Here is a 12,708-nt window from a genome sequence, read left to right as displayed (position 1 = left end):
GAAGGCAGCAGCCCATTGACTGGAAGAACTAGAGGCTTTTCTAAATAAAAACCTCTCTCACTGACCTGCAAGCAGCTACGCTGACAAATCCTGACACATCAACAGATCAAACAGAAGCCATGAGATCACACATAAGATACAACTCCTAGATCTAGACTGCTGCTGACACCGAGGCTGTCACCTCACAAAATGTCACTTTGCCATTTAAGAGACCCTATCTGATAGGATAATAACTCCTCCCCATCTGCCCAGGACAGGAGCAGTTTACCACTCTTCTCCTGGCTTCATGAGTATGAGAGCTTCACCTCCCTCTCAAGAATGCCATGATGTGGACAATATATAAGATCATGCTACTTACTGATCACCTGTTCTAGCCACTTCTTTCCATAGAGGAGGAAACTAAGACCCAGGGAAGTGAAGTGACTGATGCAAGCTCACGAAGTGAGTGGTGGGCACCAACTTCCCTCTCCCGAGCTATTCATCGAGGCTTGTGCTGGTTTCTCCGTTCATCAGGATCTCCATGACTACAAACACTTTGCTAACATTACTGTGTTTTTCCATATCTATAGGCAGGATTTTTCTTTTGAAGTATAATTTACATATAATAAAGTACACAAATATTAGGTGTTTAGTTCAATGACTTTTTTTTTTTTTTCTTTTTTTGCGGTACGCGGGCCTCTCACTGCTGTGGCCTCTCCCGTTGCAGAGCACAGGCTCCGGACACGCAGGCTCAGCGGCCATGGCTCACAGGCCCAGCCGCTCCGCGGCATGTGGAATCCTCCTGGATCGGGGCACGAACCCATGTCCCCTGCATCAGCAGGCGGACTCTCAACCACTGCGCCACCAGGAAAGCCCTAGTTCAATGACTTTTGACACCTAAAACAACACATAAAATCTTTCAGTCAATCTTGAAATTTCCATTTATCACCTTTCAGTCAATTATCCTGCCCCAGAGACAAACACAATCTGGTTTCTATCCCCATGGATTACCTTCCCTGTTCTTAGACTTCATACAAGAGGAATCATACAGTTTATAGCTCTAGAAGGGGGAGAGGAAGAGTGATCATTTTGAATATACCCAACCAGAGCCTTATCCATAACAAAGGTCCACTCTCAGGAAAAAGATTTTGCCAGAGACTTACACAAGCTGATAAAAACTGTGGTATAACCATACAAGGTAATACTACCCCACAATACAGAGGAATGAACTATTGACACAGTCAACAATATAGGTAAACCTCTAAATAATTATAATTAAACCTAAAAGAGTTCATACTGCTTAATTCCATTTACATAAAATTCTTGAAAATACAAGCTAATCTCATACTGACAAAAAGCAGATCATTGATTGCCTGGGGATGCAGGCAGGGTAAGGAGGGTGGGTTGAGAAGGAAGGATTACAAAGGAGACACAAAGAAACTTCATTATTTTGATTGTGGTGATAGTTTCATAGGTATATAATAATGTCAAAACATATCAAATTTTACACTTCAAATATTTGAAATGTATGTTAATTATAGATCAATAAAACACTTAATTTTTTTAGGTTATCTGAAGCTAAGCTGGCTTCTTATCCCTGCCTCTAGCATGTTTCTCTCCCTCCCACTGCCCTGCTCTTCCCTCCTAGAAACAGGCTATTACTTCTGAATTGTATTTCCCTTAAGTTTCTGTCTGTCCTCAGCTCTCTGAGGTTTTTTTGTGCTGTTTATGTATTTTGGATATTAACCCCTTATCCGTCATAACATTTGCAAATATTTTCTCCCATTCAGTAGGTTGTCTTTTCATTTTGTTTATGGTTTCTTTTGCTGTGAAAAAGCTTTTGATGACTGTAGCTTTGTAGCATAGTCTGAAGTCAGGGAGTATGTTACCTCCAAGCTTTGTTCTTTTTTCTCAAGATTGCTTTGGCTATTCGAGACCTTTAGTGGTTCCATATAAATTTTAGGATTATTTGTTCTAGTTCTGTGAAAAATGTCATGGATATTTTGATAGGGATTGCATTAAATCTGCAGACTGCTTTGGGTGGTGTGGACATGTTAACAATACTTAACAATTCCTCCCATCCACGAACATGGGATATCTTTCCATTTCTTTGTATCATTTTCAATTTCCTTCATCAGTGTTTTACAGTTTTCAGAGTACAGGTCTTTCACTTCCTTGGTTAAGTTTATTCTTAGGTATTTTTATTCTTTTTGATATGATTTTAAATAAGATTATTTTCTTCCTTCCTCTTTCATTATTAGTGTATAGAAAAGCAACAGATTTCTGTATATTAATCTTGTATCCTACAACTTTACTGAATTCATTTATTACTTCTCATAGTTTTTTGTGGAGCCTTGTGTCTGATGAGTTGTTAAAGTTATGATACTATAGCTTACCTAACTTATTCACCTTTTGGGGTGGAGGCAGTGGTCTCTTGGAACTTCCTGCTCCCTAACAAGAATTAGAAGTCCTCTATGTATTGAGCTATAATCTCATTTTTTATCAACACAAAATCCTAGAATTGAGAGGAGGGTACCTATATTCTGTCAAACAATGGACAGTACCTCATTAAAAGCCCCAGAAGTATTAAAACCTCAGATATGTAAAGGTATTTATGTTTTTCCATGTCTGAGATGAGAAAACTGCAGCATAAGTAGGCACATAGTTCTAACTTGGCAGATACTAGAATTCACACACCTTGATTCTTAGTTTGGTTGTTTCCACGCTATACTCTGTATTGTTGCCTCTGTAGTGGGAGATATACAAATTGAGAGATGTAACGTCATAAATTAGTCAATTTTCTCACAAATTAATAAATAAATTTAACACAGTTCCCATAAGAGTTCCAACCAGATTTTGGGAATAGAAGGCAGAGAGCAAGCAAAAAACAACTTAACTTGACAAAGTGACTATTAAATTCAGCCTAAAGACTATCTATGCAAAAAGCAACCAAAAAAATTATTGGAAAACAATTAGTAATGAATGACTAGCTTTGGCAGATATTAAAACATATAGAAAGTTACCATAATTAAAAGTGTATTATTAGTGAATGAGTAGACAGAAAAAAAATCAGTATATTCTGTTCTAGAACAGAAATTCTGAGAGCAGATCCAAGAATTCAGTATGTGATTATAACGACATTTTAAATCAGTGATCAAATAAATGGTATTGAAAAAAAGGCCCAATGTCTGGGAGTGAATAGTTAAGAAAGTTAAAGTCACAGTCATTCATGTTCCCAGATATGAAGAGGTATGGTGGTAGTGGTTTTTAACTAAATCGCTCATATTCTCATCCCACGATATTTATCTTTTGTTTCATTTACCAGGTCATTCAAATTAACCCATCACCTTGCACATAGTCACTTACCCAAAGCAAGCAACATTTTTTACTGGTAAATTTTTAAGAATTGGGATCTCTTTCATGTTTCTGCAGTGGAGAAGCCTGGGAACTAGTCTTCAGATAGTTCCAAGCTAGACTATTATTTTCAAATATTCAATGAACAGTAATTAAGTCCCTTCTATGGGCCAAGCATTGTGCTAGGTGCTGAGCTAAAGTGAGTAAAGCTTAGCCCTACCTTCAAAATGCTGTTAACCTATCAGCAAGTCGATAGGCTGTCTGCAGTACATGTCATCTCTTCGCTTATTGTTTGGTTATGATTTGGGCACAGTAATAGAAGCATATTGTGTAAAAATAAGAAATATCCAGTAAAACGTGAAACACCAGAAAAATCATTCAGTATAGTTTCTGCTTATTAGATCTCTGCAGAGAGATTAGGCAGGACGGTCAGATTCTGATGCTTAGGTCTGACGATGCTCTCACTCCAGCAGACTTGCTGAACAAGATAGGTCCGGGTTCTCCCCTTCACACCACAGAGCAGTCGCAGCTGGATGCTTTATCATGGCTCTACCCTCTCCCCGAACAAATCTGACAAGCTGGTCGCACTAGGCCATGACATACAAAATATGGCATAATTGTAGACTGTAATCATCATGATGATAGCTGACTTGATAAGAGAGGTCAAATCCCATTTTTATATCCGGAATTTCTAAAATATTGTTTCATCAAAAAAATCAATTTCTCATTTTTCTAGCGTTAACTTGAAAAGGGTATAATTGATCAAGCCTAAATCCCTTACATCACCCAGGACTGTGTGAAAGGCTCATACCCAACAAGCCACTTGAGTTAAGGCCAGGCAAACAGCAGTTGTCCTCAGCATCTAACACCCATGGGCCTGAACAGCTTCAAAACAAGAACATGTTTTACATCCTTTGGTTAAGACTGTGGGGAAAACACAGGCTCACAGAATACAGATGCTCAGCTGGCTCATTTGGGTTTTGTGGTCCAATTTGTGGATGAGATATTTATAAAATCCGGTGATTACAATCCCATCTCATTAACATTCGTTAAGTGAAAACCACAAAGTGCAGTATGGGAACTCCAGTCTGAGGGGAGAAGCAGGAAGAAGATGAAAGGGAGATGCGTTTACCTACCTCAGCACAGGCAAAAAGAGAGACCCAGGAAGAGGGGACCCCTCGCCACTTCCTTTAAGTTAGACTTCTCCTGACTGAAGGAAAAAGGGAGGGGAGAGGAAATGGGGTAGCTTTTCCATTCATCAGGTGCATTTGGTCCCTAAGCAAACCAAATCCAAGACAAGCCCAAGTTGATTTCCCCGTGAATTCGAGCTCTCTATTTCTTGTACGATTTAGCTGAGGAGACACCTCTTCCAGGATGTCTGCCTAGACTAAACCTACTCCACGAAATGTTTGCATGCTCAGTGAGGCTGAACTCAGTGTTTTCAGCACAAAATTGCTGTTTCCGCCTTGTGACTGGTTTCTGCTCCTGTCCCTGTGGTAAGGTGGTGTGGCTTCACGGAGAGAACCAAGGCTATGTGTCAGAAAAGCCTGGACTCCAGTCCCAGCTCTGGCATGGACTGCTCTTAGAACCTCTGATAATATCCACTTTGCAATGATGTTACAGGGAGGGGTGCTGGAGTGGGGGTTACGTGAATTACACAATATCTGTCTAATGAGTCGGCACTCACTAAACGAGCTAATATTATTATGATTTTACTAGTATCACTGACTTTTCTCTCAATCTCAAACTCACAGGTGGCTTAGATAACGCATTCCATGTAGAATCAGTGACAGGATTATCCATTCAGTGGACATGCAGTAAATACCAACTGAAAATACAAATGATGCTGTGTCCAGAGAGAGAGCATTTGAAAGCTGGACCCTCCCCTCCCCTCGATGATTAATCAAGTTTAGTGACTATGGCCATGTTATGTGCAATGACTTTACTTGAGGACTTTGCAACAACTTCAGAAGGGTCTTCCTTCTTTGTCAATTATAGAATAATCTAGATCTCTGGCGTTCTTCCTTCCTTGCTTACTTACCCCCACCCTACCACTCAACACACACACACACACACACACACACACACACACACACACACACACACACACACACAGCAGGGATTATTTCCATGGTGCTTAGAGTCATTGAACATAGAGCCAGAAACTCCAAATGAAGCTGCAGAGGCTCAGAGGCAGACACTCGGCCACACAGTCCACAGAAAAACTGTGATCCACATTTGAATACTTTACCCACATTTATGTGTTTGGGGACGAGGGTCAGAGGACATGAGCTAGAAAGCACTGCTTCTGTGAGTTTAATTCAACACTGCCTTGTGCTTCTGAAGAGCTGCATGCATAACGAACTCTCTTGCAGGCTGAGCAAGGAAGTGAGACTGGGGAGCTGTGCCTGGCAGAGGCAGAGGACTGAATCTGTTCTCCTCCCCAGGGCCAAACACAGACTAAGGGGTGGCAGTCACAAGTAGGAAGAGGATTTACTAACCATTGGCTTGGGAGATTTTCAAGATGACATCAAAAACTATTGGAGAGATTCTTGCATTGGGAGGAGACAGGAGTGGCCACACAGTTTCTACACTTTTCTGATCCTGGGGCTGGTCTTCAGTAAGCAGACACTCCCGCGAGGCTGGGAGGTGGAGTGAAGTGGGCACCACTGGTGCGTGGTTTTGGAGCCTTTAAGTTGGGCATCAAAACTGCCCCTAAACCTCCCTGTTAATGATGGATAGGTTCTTCTGATGGGGTAGATTGATATCTACAGAGCCACATTTTCTTAAAGGGCTAGGATAACAAAATTCCCGTTCTATTCATTAAATTCTTTAAGGAAAGAAGTCGGGAGAAGAGATTTTGTTTTCATTCTTCTTCATTGGAAACTTAAAAGTCCTGGTCTGCCAGCTGTTGGTTCCTTCCTCAAAGCTGGAACACCCTTAAATCCCTTGTCCCATCTCCCAAACACACACTCTCCTTGCACCTCGGTTTCCCTCTCAGTTCTATTTCATTCAGCAGAAGGAGAACAAGCAGCAGACGGTCTAGGATGATTTGAAAGACATTTGCCTTCCCTCCCACCCAAAGTCTAGCTCCTCTACCTAACTGCAACTGCCCCTGAAATGACTGCCATCAGAGAAACACCTTGGTGTGAAAGCAGTTCTTCCAGGAGGGAGGTGAAGAGTGAGCACCGTGAACGTTGAGGCACACGTTATTTTGCCAACCTCCCAGCAAAGGTCCTAAAAAGAGGAAGAACGTGACCAGAGGGTCTAGATGGGTGGGGAGCTGGGTGTGCAAGGTGAAAAATAGATCAGAGAGATAAGAGAGTGACAGACTCATGGGGAGCACCCAAGTCAGGAAGGAGAGCTAAGTAGCCCAACAGTTCTGGAGTGGAGTGGAGAAGAGGCCATCAAAGTGGAAGTCACAAAGAAACCAAACCAAGCTTGGTCGGTATTCGTGCATTCACTCAGTGAAGACTCCCCAGTGCACCAGCACTGTTCTGGGCACTGCACAGTGTAGTGCAAAAAGCCATGGCCTCTGATGTCAGCCAGGTCTGTGCTGAGTCATTAGCTCCATCTATTCACTGGCAGGTATTTAAATCAAGGAGCACTGGTTTTCTCCTTTGTTTTGCTAGGGGATTACATGATACAACTGTGCATAACTCAGTCTCTGGTATGTATTCGTCATTCTCCCCACCCTCTCCTTGCCCTTGTTCTACAATTCAACTAAAATTGACATTTGTTTCCACCCTAGGTGTCCTAGCTCTTCCAGACAACCACCCTACCCAAAACACTCAATTTCAGAAACGTACTGAATTCCACTAGCCCTGGGCCTCAAGCAAGCATTTCTCTGCAGAGCTGCTTTATCTCCAGAATCTCGGCGAGCAAGATCTGCAGCCATCCTCAACGGTGAATGCTAGTTTCTTTGAAAATAATGAAGCGCTATACGAATGAGCTGACAATCTCCTGGGAGCCCATATAAACCAGACAGTGTAATGAACCAACCAGTGGCAGATGAAAAGGTATCAACAGGGTTTACTAAATTATGGTTCCAGACTTGCTGTGAAAGGGAGAGAAGACTGGTCCAAAGAACTCATAAATTGAAACAAATCCTCAAACCCTCTCCACAGAGCTAGAGCCTCCAACACATATGGTTCCCAAAGCTGGGGCTATAAGAAGCCACTGCACAATATAAAGTCAAAAGGAACAACAAGGTGCTGCGGCAGCTCCCACCCTGGGACTTGCTGGCAATGAGGAAGTCCATTTACCCAGCCAACCTATGTGCAGTTCTGGGTGGGATCTGGGATGAACTCTTCTAGTGGTAAGAAGTCTGGCTACTAACAGTGCAAACGTAATTGGATTGATCCAGTTTATGGACCTCATTCATTCACTGAACAAATATTTACAGGGCACCTACTATGCACCTGCTAGGCACTGTTATAGATGCTGGGACACAGCCGTGAACAAAACACGGGCTCTGACCTCCTGCAGCTCACACTGTAGTGAGAAGAGACAGACAATAAACAAATAAACAAAGAAGGAAAGAAAGAAAGAAGGAAGGAAGGAAGGAAGGAAGGAAGGCAGGCAAGAGGGAGGAAGGCAATTCCTTCCTTGCACTTATTACTATCTAAAATTAAGAGCTGAAGTCATATGTTAAGTGACTAGGTGACCTGAACGACAAGAAGTCAGCCATGCAAAGAACTGATATCGTATGTGTTACTGCCTCATATTTCATAGAATCATGTACTTTTCTTACTGAAAAGGACCTTAGTGATCATACCCAATGCTCTCAATTTATGAAACTGAGGCTCAGGGAAGTAACATGTGTCTCCAAAGACACTCTGAAAATGAATCAGGATTTTCTACTCAGGGACTTCCCTGTTAATTTGCTGGAAGGTAAAAATAGACAAATGATAATTATCCAACAAATATGTATTGAGCCAGTACTCTTTTTTGAGCACTGTGATGGCTACTCTCCAGAAACTCTACACAGAGAAATGAGGAATACATAAATGAGGTAAGCAGAGATCCATCCTGTGCTAACTGGGGTGGGGGTGGGGGGCGCCTGACTATTTGGTACAAAGTAAGAAGGAGAGGGTTCACATGAGGGGGATTCACCCCAGAAGGCTGAATGGATGAAATGGAATAAGAAGGATTTTGTTGAACAGAAAAGGCATGAGGACCATCCAAATAGGAGAAACATATTGGGAAAGGTGCAGGAGAGAGGAGGAGTGAGGAGAAGAGCCTGGCAAACCAGGGAGTAGGCTGAGGAGGGGCGGGACATCATGTTGACAAAGTCTAGATGGAGGGACCTCAAACGCAAGACACATCTTGGGAAAAGAGGAGTTTCAAGGAATATAAATATGTCACAAGGATCACCCCTTAAAATGGTCTTGCCCATCATTCTCCCCCCACCTCTGCACAAGCCTCCAGGTCTCCCTGTAATTTCTCAGTGATTTTAGGGTGATGATTCTAGATGGCTCAGAGCTCCTGAACATTCTCAGTACCTGCCACCTCCCAGCTTGCAGAGACTCTGACATCTGAGCCAACTCCAGCTCATCTGGAGTTGGCTCAAATGTCCTTTTTCCTCTTCCCCTTGACCTTTCCTTCACAACAGGTACTGCACTGGGTACTCCACACACACTAGCTCAAAATAACAATCATTTCTCCAATCATTTATTCAGCATGTAAATGGTACATCCTTTATGCCAGGCATGATTTTAAAGAATATCTCATTTAATCCTCTCCCTATGAGATATGTACTACTGATTACAATATTTAGCTAGCAAATTGAGTCTCAGACAGGAAGGAAGGAATAATTTGCCTGATGTCACACAGCTGGAAGGCACTGGAGCTAGTATTTTAATCCAAGTCTTTTGAAAACAAAAACCCAAGTACTTTCCAATTTTTACCATAAAAACATTCAAGTACAAAACTGTATAAAAAGAAAAAACAAACTTTGTCTCCTTCATAATTTAGTTTTGGCCAGCCATATCTGCTTAGACACTGGAGGTATTTTGGCACTCTCTGAAATTCTCTTTCTAGTGAGTGGCCGAATTTCCTAGATGCAGCTGAACTATGGGTAACTGATACCAACATTTTTTTTCTTACAAGCTACTATTTAACCTTTAGTCCAGGAAATACAGAATATATTAGGTCTTTGAACTTTCCCAGATGTCACGGTACCATCATATCTTTTTGAGACCAAAAAAAAATTGTTAAAACATGGAAGTGATCCAACAGGGATCAGGCATGAGCAAGTTCAGAGAGTACGTGTAGGCTGTGTGAGCGAGTTGCACAGATCCACACGCCCTCCGGTACTGTGGCACCCGCACCTCTCCTATGGCTGCGTGACGGACTCTCTGGACCCAATGATGTTGCTGTACTATAGGCCACTCAGTAGGCCGAGTCTTCCCAGAGGGCAGAGCTTCAAGTGATACACCAGTCTTCCAGTTTGTGCAAAAAGACAAGCAGTCAGAGGCTAGAATTTACACTAGCTCATGGACAATGGCCTAGCTGGTTAGTCAGGGGACTGCCAGGAGATAATTTGGAAGCTTGGGGTGAAAGAGGTTTGGGAAGAGGCATTTGGATGACCTATGGGAGAAGGCATGAACGATGAAGACCTTTGAATTACATGTTAATTCTCACCAGAGACCACCTCTGGTGGCAGACATTAAACAACCAGGTGGACAGAGTGAACTGACCATCTTTGTCATCAGCCACCCCAGTGCTGGGACAATGCATGAAACACAGCAGCCATGACCACTGAAGCCTAAGCACAAAACCAACAGCACAGGCTCCCACTTACCACGTGCCCGCAGCAGATATCACCAAACCTCCAACATGTGGCACCATCCCTCAAAGCAATCAGCCAGCCATTCACGGCAAGTCAGGTACACTGGGCCTCTTCTACCCTGGGGAAGGCAGTGATTCAACTTGGATAGGACAGACACTTATTCCAGGTATGTGTTTACCTTTCCTGTCCACAGGCGTAGACAGTATCACTATCCAAAGACCTACAAGAGTATCTGACCCACCGACAAGGGATTCTGCAAAACACTACCTCAGACCAAGGGACCCACTACACAACAGAGGTGCTGCGGCAGCGGGCGTGTGACCATGGGACTTGCTGCTCCTATCACATACTGTTCCCCTGAGAAGTCTCTGGCCTGAACGAGCGGTGCAACATCTTCTTAGTGACACAGCTGAGGGGCCATCTTGGAGATGATATCCTGTGAGGATGGCACAGGATCCTCTAGGACTCAGTATATACCCTAAATGGCCAGTGCATGGTACTGTGTCCCCATCAGGTAGAGTACACGGGTCCAGGAACCAAGAGGTGGAACTATTTACCACCCCTGCCTCCATAACCCACATGCTATCCACACAAGTCTAGGCTCTGCAGAGGACGGAAGCTCCCATCTGGGGACACAGTAGGAGTCCCTTCGAACTTTAAGCTATAGCTGCCACCCGACTACTTTGGGATCCTCATGCCAAGAGACCAGCAAGCAAGCAAAGGAATCGACCACACTGGCAAGAGTAATTAACCGTGGCCCACAGGGGGAGCTTCGCTTCTGCTACACAGTGGAAGTACAGAAGAATGTGTCTGGCAATCAGGTGGTCCACTGGGGAGTCTCTTGCGTGTCCCACGCTTACCATTTAATGGTAAATGGATAAGAACAGAGCCCAAGAAGGGCACAGTAACCAGGGGCTCAGGACCCTCTGGGAGGTAAGCCACCTAGCCCAGCAGAGGGGTTAGCCAGAGTTGAGAGAAATCTAGAATGAATGATAAAAAAGGATAATAACAAGCATTAGTTACAGACTTGAGGTCAACTATAGCCACAAGAGCTGTAGTATTTCTTACTAAACCTCATTTGTAGGTTCCCAGGAAGCAAGACTAATCAAAATTTGATTAAAAAAAAAGTTTCCCAGGGTACTTCCCTGGCGATCCAGTGGTTGAGACTTTGCCTTCCAATGCAGGGGGTGCAGGTTCGATCTCTGGTTGGGGAGCTAGGATCCCACATGCCTCGCAGCCAAAAAAAACGAAACATAAAACAGAGGCAATAAGGACTTTAAAAATGGTCCACATCAAAAAAAAAAATCTTTAAAAAAAAAGTTTCCCAGATAGAGTAAATTTATTATAAAAATCAAGTGGATTTGAGTAGCACAAGGGATGGACTGTAGTGCACACTAAGGCACTCCATCCACATCCCCTCTTCAGGATGAACACACTCACGCCCCAGCTGCTAAGAAGTGCTGGTGACTGACTGCTGAGTTCCTCCCTAGGAACTGCCCTCTGCTGCAGGGATCTGCCTCACCAAGGATCACAGCCCCTCCAAGGGGGTGACCTATGGTCAATGACTGGCTTATGAAGGGAAACAAAGGTCTGGTCCCCATGCCTCAATATGGGACAACGTTAAAGGGCCATCCAAGCTCCAGAGCTCCCTGTGGCATCAGCTGGGGCCCCGCTGCCACAGAAGTACAGGTCAGTTTCTTTCTTTTTTACTATTTCTAGGTTATTCCTTTATTATTGCCTTAATTGTAGGGTTTTTTTAACATCTTTATTGGAGTATAATTATTTTACAATGTTGTGTTAGTTTCTGCTGTATAACAAAGTGAATCAGCTATACGTATACATATATCCCCATGTCCCCTCCCTCTTGTGTCTCCCTCCCACCCTCCCTATCCCACCCCTCTAGGTGGACACAAAGCACCAAGCTGATCTCCCTGTGCTATGTGGCTGCTTCCCACTAGCTATCTATTTTACATTTGGTAGTGTATATATGTCAATGCTACTCTTTCACTTCGTCCCAGCTTACCCTTCCCCCTCCCCGTGTCCTCAAGTCCATTCTCTACATCTGTGTCTTTATTCCTGTCCTGCCCCTAGGTTCTTCAGAACCATTTTTGTTTTTTTAGATTCCATATATATGTGTTAGTATACGGTATTTGTTTTTCTCTTTCTGACTTACTTCACTCTGTATGACACACTCTAGGTCCATCCACCTCAGTACAAAAAAACTCAATTTCATTTCTTTTTATGGCTGAGTAACATTCCATTGTATATATGTGCCACATCTTCTTTATCCATTCATCTGTCAATGGACACTTAGGTTGCTTCCATGTCCTGGCTATTGTAAACAGAGCTGCAGTGAACATTGTGGTACATGACTCTTTGAATTATGGTTTTCTCAGAGTATACGCCCAGTAGTGGGATTGCCGGGTCATATGGTAGTTCTATTTTTAGTTTTTTAAGGAACCTCCATACTGTTCTCCATAATGGCTGTATCAATTTTACAGGTAGGTTTCTCCCTCAGCCCAGTCCTGCCTTCCCCACTGCCTTACAAATGTCTCTCCTGAATACATTTGCAATAAACTTTC

The 12,708-nt window shown here is 43.1% G+C and overlaps 1 protein-coding gene across 1 annotated transcript in view; it reads right to left on the bottom strand.

Annotated features, from left to right (window-relative positions):
* Positions 1-696: 696 nt before the first annotated feature.
* The window catches only part of LOC307196967 (uncharacterized protein), a gene marked incomplete at its 5' end in the record, with an annotated part of 34,350 nt that continues 22,338 nt past the window's right edge, over positions 697-12,708 (bottom strand). The window contains 2 exons of the mRNA XM_079942446.1: positions 697-876; positions 2,677-2,725. The remainder of the gene's footprint in view (positions 877-2,676; positions 2,726-12,708) is intronic.

Source organism: Stenella coeruleoalba, assembly GCF_951394435.1.
Source record: "Stenella coeruleoalba genome assembly, chromosome: 14".
Classification (NCBI taxonomy): domain Eukaryota; kingdom Metazoa; phylum Chordata; class Mammalia; order Artiodactyla; family Delphinidae; genus Stenella; species Stenella coeruleoalba.
Note: the sequence above shows the minus strand (reverse complement) of the source record. Positions and strands in the feature narration are given on the sequence as shown.